General features: G+C 36.9%; 1 pseudogene; it reads right to left on the bottom strand.

The window, feature by feature from the left end:
- Positions 1–223: 223 nt before the first annotated feature.
- Positions 224–1083, bottom strand: LOC118849198 (annotated as a pseudogene).
- Positions 1084–8233: the final 7150 nt, after the last annotated feature.

The following is an 8233-nucleotide window of genomic DNA, read 5'->3' as shown; positions in this document are numbered from 1 at the left end:
TTGAATTTAAGTATTCAGATTGAGAGTGTTTTTTTTTTTACACTGACAAACTAATGTTTCTTTACTTAAAAAAAATCTTTAAGGGCTTGCAGGTGGGTAGACAAGTCTGTACATATCTTCAAACTGGAAAAAGAGGTACCTTTACAGGTCTAAGGCCACCTTTGGGTAAGGATGCTGCGAGGTGGGAGGAGGTAGAGGAGGAGATAACTAGTTTGAGCACTGCTCACTGTTTGGACAGCCTTCCTTGTTTGTGCTTGGGTGGTACACACTTGAGACAAATGAAGTCCTCCATTATGGGTGGCTTCTTATACCAATCTTCTACCAGCTTGGGCATGAAATAGATGATATGCTGCTTTTTCCAGTACTTTACCATGTTGAGTGACTGCAGAGTGCCAATGATGTCATTTTATATGATGCTAGTCATCTGGCTGAGGTCTTTGATGGACAGCGTTCCCCAGAAAACCCTCGGGATCTCTAGCATCCCCAAGAGCAATACCGATGATAGCTTAGGTAGCTTCTCTGGAGAAAGCACTGTGCTCCTCACCTTCCACAATTCATAACTGAAGGCAATGAGGAATTTGCCATAGTCTCAGCACTAATGGGGGTGGGGAGGGTCAGGGTACAGTCCACAGTATTCCCATCTGGGAACTCCTTTTCCTTATAGAAGTTGCCCACTATGTGGGTCCCCTGTCTGTCCACCTTGGTCAAAATGTAGAAGACAAATGGTTCCACATCAAAGTACAGGGTCTTGTGGTCCAGAAAGAATTTGACCAATAGACAGAGGTTCTGGCAATAAATCTTATAGTCTTTGCCATCTATCTCATACACAAAGATGCTGTTCCTTCAGTAGATTTACTTGCCAGGTGGCTGTCTCCACTGATATTACCCCAGATGGAAATGGTAGTTCTTCTCAAACTTCATGTACTTCAGAGCCAAATCTTGAGCTGTTTCTTATAGTCTTCCGGGAATAAAGAGAAGTATCAGACACCAATCTCATGGTTTCCAATATGGATTTTGTCCACATACTTCACCTTGGTAATTACCTCATACTTTTTTCTCTAGTGCAACTGTTGTGGACTCCATCTCTGCCATAGGTCTTCTACGTGAGGTTGATCTTACATTTTCATATTTCTGGTTGTGGGTGATACTGTACTCAAGCTGAATTTGAATTAAGAATTCAAATTCTGAAGTCCAAGCAAAATAAGGAAAAGAATGTTCTTATCTGCTCAATTGAATTTACCAGTTTGAGTGTATGACTCAAAGCATCTCGGGGCACCTATCATTTTTCGAAGATTGATGGAGAAAGTCGTTATAGATACATAAACTACCTGAAAGTGTTGGTATACCTTGACAACATCCTTGTATTTAGAAAGACCCTAGGAAGACAGTAGGAAAGACCGATAAAAGTGTTGAATCAACTAGAGACAATTGGTGAATAGATAGCTGTCAATAGATAAATGCCAGTTTTGTAAAGATCTTCTGACATTGGAGGACTTTTCTAGAATTTGGTGGGTTTTATCACACATTGTAAGAACCATGTTCCCACTGCCAAATTACTAAATGATCTCATTCTTGTGGATCTCATTCATATGGTTGAAGAAGCTTAGAAGAAGAAAGGCAAGTGTGTGTGGCTCAGAGTGACAGTCGGTGTGCCAGAATCATGTGTCATTTCTTTTTCATAGAACCAGCCTTTTTGCCCCAGTCCTTGCACAGCTAGATCAAATAGCTGATGAAAGATAGTGACCACACTGACCTGGCACCAATATGCTTCCTTCTGCAGTCTTCTCCCACCACACTTGATGGAGGCAAAAGTATACAAATGGGCATCCACTTGTCCTACTGGGCAATGCCACCATAAGCTCTATTGAGATTTATTGACTAGATAGAGACCACTGTGAAATGCAAAATAGATAGTTTTGATTACATTAAATTAAAAAGGGTTTGTACAAATAAAACCAATGTAGCCAAGATTAGAAGGAAAACAGAAAATTGGAAGAAAATTTTTACACAGTTTCTCAGATAAATTCTCATATCTCAAATATATAAAGAACTTTGTCCAATTAATAAGAATATGAGTCATTCCCCCAATGATAAATGGTCAAAGGAAATGAACAGGCAGTTTTTAAATGAAGAAATCAAACTATATATAGTTGTATGAAAAATGCTCTAAATCACTATTGATTAGAGAAATGGAAATTAAAACAACTTTGAGATATCTACTTACACCTATCAGAGTGACTAAAATGATAGAAGGGGAAAGCAACAAATATTGGAGAGGATGTAGAAATATTGGGACACTAATTCACTGTTGGTGGAACTGTGAAATGATGCAACCATTTTGGAGAGCAGTCTGAAATTATGCTCAAAGAGTTATAAAACTGTGTGTATCCTTTGACCCAGCGACCCAAGGTGATCAGGGGAAAAGGAAAAGAACCTATATGTTCTAAAATATTTGTGACAGCTTTCTTTGTGGTGGCAAAGAACTGGAAATTGAGGGACTACCTGTCAATTGGGAAATGGCTCAGCAAGTTGTGGCATATGATTATGACAGAATACGGCTCTGCTCTAAGAAATGATGAGCTGGGTGATTTTAGAAAAAAAAACATGGAAAGACTTGCTTGAAATGAGTGAAATGAGCAAACCCAAGAGAACGTCTCACACAGTAACAGCAATATTATTCTAAGAACAACTTTGAATGATTGAGTCATTTTGAGTATTGTAAATACTCAACAACAAAGGACCTATGGAGGAAGATGCTCTCCACATCCAGAGAAATAACTGATAAATAGAAGTACGTATAGTATGGTTTTACATACACACACACAGACACGTATTTGTCTAATGGTAGCCTTCTCTACAGCCGAGTTGGGAGGGGGAAGATAAAAAATCTCACAGCAGAGAACAAAAGAAAATTTAGAAGGAAGTGAAGATGAGCAGGGTAGCTTTGAAAAATGATGTGTAGTATTTATTACATAGTTTTCAAAAAAGTAAACAGTATAAAAAAGAAATTCATGGTTTTATAATGAATCCTTTTTTATGCTATGTTGTGTACATGGGAATGTTCTTTTTTTTGTCTCTTTTAAGTTGAAAATGAATAAAAAAATTTTTAAAAGATTTATTGACTACTAACTTTGTTGTTAGTGCTATGTGAGGCACCATGGAATGTACAAAAGAAGCAAAAAATTCAAGGTTCCTATTCTATATCCTATCCTATTCCTAGTCTATGCTGGGAAGATAAGACAGAAATATAACAGTATAATAGTATATGTCACAAAATGCGAAGTCATGGAAGAGAGAGATTAATGAGAGCTGGAATGGTCAGCAAAAGCTGCATAGAAGATGTATCGAGTGGTGGAGAGGGGGAAAGCTTTGGATACATTGATAGGAGGAAGGAGAGATGAGGAAAGAATAGGAGGTGGGAAAGAGAAATTAAGGTACTGAATTGGGTAATCTCTAAGATCCCTTCTTGCTTTAAATCCTATGATTCTATGACTATTAGGCTGGCTTCACTGGAGTGAAGGGTACAAATAGTACTTAGTGATAAAGGTAGGGCCAAATTATAAAACAGAGTTTTAAATTTTAAGCTTAAGAGGATGAAGTTTATTCCATAGGAAATAATGACCTTGGCTGCTTGGATCAAATTTCAAACTGAATGTCAGATGCCTATATTATATTGATCATGTATCTCAGTTATTTACTGAAAGATTATGTGTGATATTGAGTAATTGACTTAACCTTCTCCCCATTCCCAAGCTTCAGTTTCCCCTGCCTCTGGGAAATGAATGTATCCAATAATTATTCCTTTTTCATGAATGTTGTAGGGATGAATGAGATGTCATGTAGCTCCTTAGAGATGAATACTGAGCAAGTATAAAAGTTGTTAGTATAAGAAAAAGGATAATAAGGAAAAAAAAAGAAAAGAAAAGGCAATCCTCTGGATGGAGCCTATGAAAAAGTAAAGTTTCAAGAATGGAATTAAAAGACCAACCATGGGTGACATTCTCATGAACTCAGTCAACAATATTTTAACAGAAAATCACTGAGCAAATTGTTGAATCATAATGCAAGGAAACAGAAGAAACTCTGCAATACATCACTACATGGTGTAAAAATTTAGTACCTACTGAATATCTAGTAAGACATGATCTGGGGGCTGAAACTGTATATCAGAATTATATATGTGTAGAATTTATGCACACACACACACACACACACACACACACACACACACACGCACAAGAATCCTGCTACCTTTTATGGACTAACAAACAATAAATCCCCCTACCACAAATATAGACTTCAAAATATCCTGGAGAACTCAATCAATAAATTATAATGAAACTGGATCATTATATCACAGACCAAACTCTTGTCCACAATTGTCCAGACATAACATCAAGCTAAAAAATAGAAAAACAATATGTTTAGTAGATGTCACTATGAAAATACTCATAATCTGTAAACTACGTAGACGAAAATACTTTCAAAACATAGAGACTTAGCAGAAAAGATTAAAATCATGTGAGCACACGTTGAGGTACATATCCTTGTGATCACTTTTGACACTACAGTTATACCAATGATGTGTTAGCTTTTAGGGTTTAGCAAGAACCAGAGACTTTGGTGATGTAGGGTCTGTTGATACCATTGGTTGGGTTAGCACCGCAGTCAGCGTGACACAACTGTTCCTAAGAGTTAAAGATACAGATTGGATGACATAAAGTTGGAGACTGATTTTACTTGAAACTGTCATGATGATCAGTTTGACATGGAGTATATCACTCCTTCATGATCAAATACTACAAAGAAGGTAAGGTAAACTGGAACAAATAGGAAATACCATTCCTTGCTGGAAATGGTTTAATGTTATGGTACTAACCGCCAAGGTGAACAAACCACATGTGCATGTAAAATGTACTAAAAAGAAAATGTACTTTCAACATGCAACAGTAGTATATCATTAAATTGGAAACAGATTTTTACTAGTTATAGGCAAGGAGTTCATACTGTTTTTTGTCAAACATCCAAGTCATAAAAGAATATACCTCTGACCAATGCAGAGAAATGATAAAAGAAAGTTTCTTTTCCATGAGATGATTTCTAATAATTTCTCCTCCAGATTAGATGAATTTAGAGATGAAATCTGAGAGTTCTAAAATCTGAAAAGGGAAAGGTTGAAGAAAATGAGGTCATTGAAAATATTCACTTGATGCAAATTCCAGAAATTATACATAAAAATGAAATTGATGATAAAAACAATAATTATCTCAAATTATTTTGAAAAAAAAGAGATGGGCATAAAAAGATGGGCATAGATGAGAATTTCAGAAGCTTTTTTTACTTTGTTGACATGAATACAACTAGAAGATCAATATACCAAAATAGAAATTCCCAAAAGTTTGGCATTTGCTATCACTAACATGAACCAATGTGTTCTCCCACAATATTTGACAGAAATAGCAAAAAAGAACCCAAAACTATTTCAGGATTTGCACCAAGCAGTATATTAGGCAACTGTTACCACAGTAAAAATGAGAGCAGGTGCCAGTAAGGAACACTCCTAGGACAGGAATCAAACATCATCATAGCAGAATGATGGTGAAAGAACTCTTGAAGGTCTGTGGAAAGACTTTAGAAGATTACATCAATCGCTAGCTAGTATACACAGTAGAAAACTGGAATGCCGTATTGCTCAATTAAAGACAACAAAAAAGAAAAATGTGGAACAGAATCCAGGGGGGAGAAGCATATCAGAAATCCTAGCATCAAAAGTCAAAAGGTTACAGTCATACAAGGAGCTCAGAGAACACAATAAGCAATTCAACATCAAACAAAAATGTTACTGCAGAAACCTGAGAAGCAAAGAAATTAGATAAGAGAGAAAACCTCCAAAGGAAGAAGGTGGAAAATTCCTTGTCTTCCATATGGTCACAAGAAACCAAACACAATAAAAAGCCAAGTTGGATCAAATGAGAAACAGAAATTCTGCATACCCTTAATATAATGGACAACAAAATTATGTCAAAGGAGGTGACTGAAATGCTAGCCTCTGTGAAAAACTGGTAAATGGCTAGACTGGATAAGATTCATTGTCAGTGGCTCAAATCCTATGCAATGGAGTGAGAATGATCAGGAAAACACTCTGCCACCTTCCTTTCAGACAGTAAATGTGATCCCATTGGTTTGTTTTTTTTTAACAGAAATCACGGCATATTTACTATCGAAAGATGAGAACACCAAATAATCCCTCCAAATATAGGCCATTTGCATGTTTATGTATTTTTATGAAGAATTCACAGCCTGCATTACAAACAAAATATACAAACACTTACAACAAAATAACATTTTGGAGGAGCAACAAAAAAGGTGTGCCAAAAAGTATCAGGGATATAAAGAACATATTATTGATTTGGTAATTATTGGGGGAAAACACTGAAAATGCTGCTACATCTATACTCAGCTTATTGACTAATGCAAAATCTTGGCCTCTATCCTGTACTCATGATTTGTTCTTGAACTGATATAAAATAGCCCCAAGACTAGTGAGAGTGCTAGAATATTTGATGTCCAATGGAAATCTGTTCTTTATTTAAAAATATGCCACCAACATAATAACAAGCACAACTGATATAAAATATGGCATTTTTCTAGAAGGCAGTTCAAGCCCATTATGGCTCTCCTTCCCCTAAATCCATTTTCATATCTCCTAAGTAGAACTAAATATGGCTTCCAAATTAAAAAGAGAGTCACATGATGACATTTGATTGCAAGGATCACAACAAGTTATATGACTCTCCCAAAACACAATAAGCAATTCCTTCATCTATTGGAATCTTTCTACAATGATATCAAAATGTCACTTAGATGTAATAAATATAAAATATATACTAAGGAAAGATAGATGCTGAATGATTTGATCTTAAAGCTGGAGGTCAAATTGTCTACTCAGGTAAGACACATTAAGCATAAAGATATCAAGGAGAAGGTTATGGCTGTTGTGAGAAAAGTTTATCATATTGTTTGAACCTAGTCCTATATGACTGGGAGACTAGACTTGTTGCTTTGAGACAAATTAATGCTTAACTCAGAATATTCAGCCTATGTTGATCCCCAAACCTTCCAGGGCATACAAAGATTGATGCGAGGCATGTAAGAAGTTTCCTCCCATTATTCATCTCAAAAAAACCCCATAAATGTCTTATATGGAAACTGCCTTTATCCCGGCCAATGAGATGACTTTCCTTGCTCTTTTGTTTGAACTCTATATAATGTAAAAATTACTGAGGCTTGGGGGAACAGACCACCTTTTTGACTTTCCCTTTTGTCAGATGACTAAATCAACCTTAAAAAAATATTATTTCAGTTCTGGGTTTGTTCTCAACCAACAATTTTGGTGTTAGAAGTGGGATCTCTGATGGTTGACCTGAGAAGCCTGAAAGCTCACCTGGACCATGAATGTTAAGTAAGTTGCCATGATCTCAGGGTTAAGGGAGGACAGGACTGACCTACATAGGATCACTCTTCATGTCAAGTACCTTGTGAGTAACCTTAGGATTCGAGTGGAACACAATCAAAACTAGGGTCGATGTGACACCTTGACTCCAGGGAATTACTCAGAGTAGGCTAGAACTAGCATAGGTACCCTTAAATTGGTAGTCCTCTTGAACTAATCACCCAAGGGCAGTGCTGCCATTGGTGAAATTCAGTTAGTTGTCTCTCTCTCTCTCATTCTCTCTGTGCATGTGTGGGGGTGGGGAGTGTGGTGGTGGTGGCCTCTCTCTCTCTTCTTTCCCTCTTTTGCTCTTGCTCTCTCCCTCTTTCCTCAATAGATTTGTGACTATTACAAATAAATTAGATACCTGGTCTGGTCTCTGACTATGCACTGGCAGCAGACACCTTGATATCCTGGTAAGTATGGCACTGTGATCTAGGATTCAAATACAAGGACCACCAGTTGAACTGTATGAATTGCTGGGAGGGGATCCTTTATCAGATTTTTGTGTTGTGTCTTATCTTGTCCTGATAATATTTAGTTGACTGAGTGACCTTGATGAACCAATTCCCTAACATCAGACCTGCACCCTTTCACATAGGATGACTCCAGGTTACTGAGGGAAGCCAAATAAATTCTTGACCAGGGTTGGGCTTTGCAGGTCAAATACTCATAACCCAATAGAAAACCCATTTTTTGCCCTCCTCTACATCCTTAGAAGTTTCTCAGGAAAATGTTTGT

Source organism: Trichosurus vulpecula, chromosome 4 (genome assembly GCF_011100635.1).
Source record: "Trichosurus vulpecula isolate mTriVul1 chromosome 4, mTriVul1.pri, whole genome shotgun sequence".
Taxonomy (NCBI): domain Eukaryota; kingdom Metazoa; phylum Chordata; class Mammalia; order Diprotodontia; family Phalangeridae; genus Trichosurus; species Trichosurus vulpecula.
The sequence above is the reverse complement of the archived record's forward strand: the minus strand, read 5'-3'. Positions and strand labels throughout refer to the sequence as shown.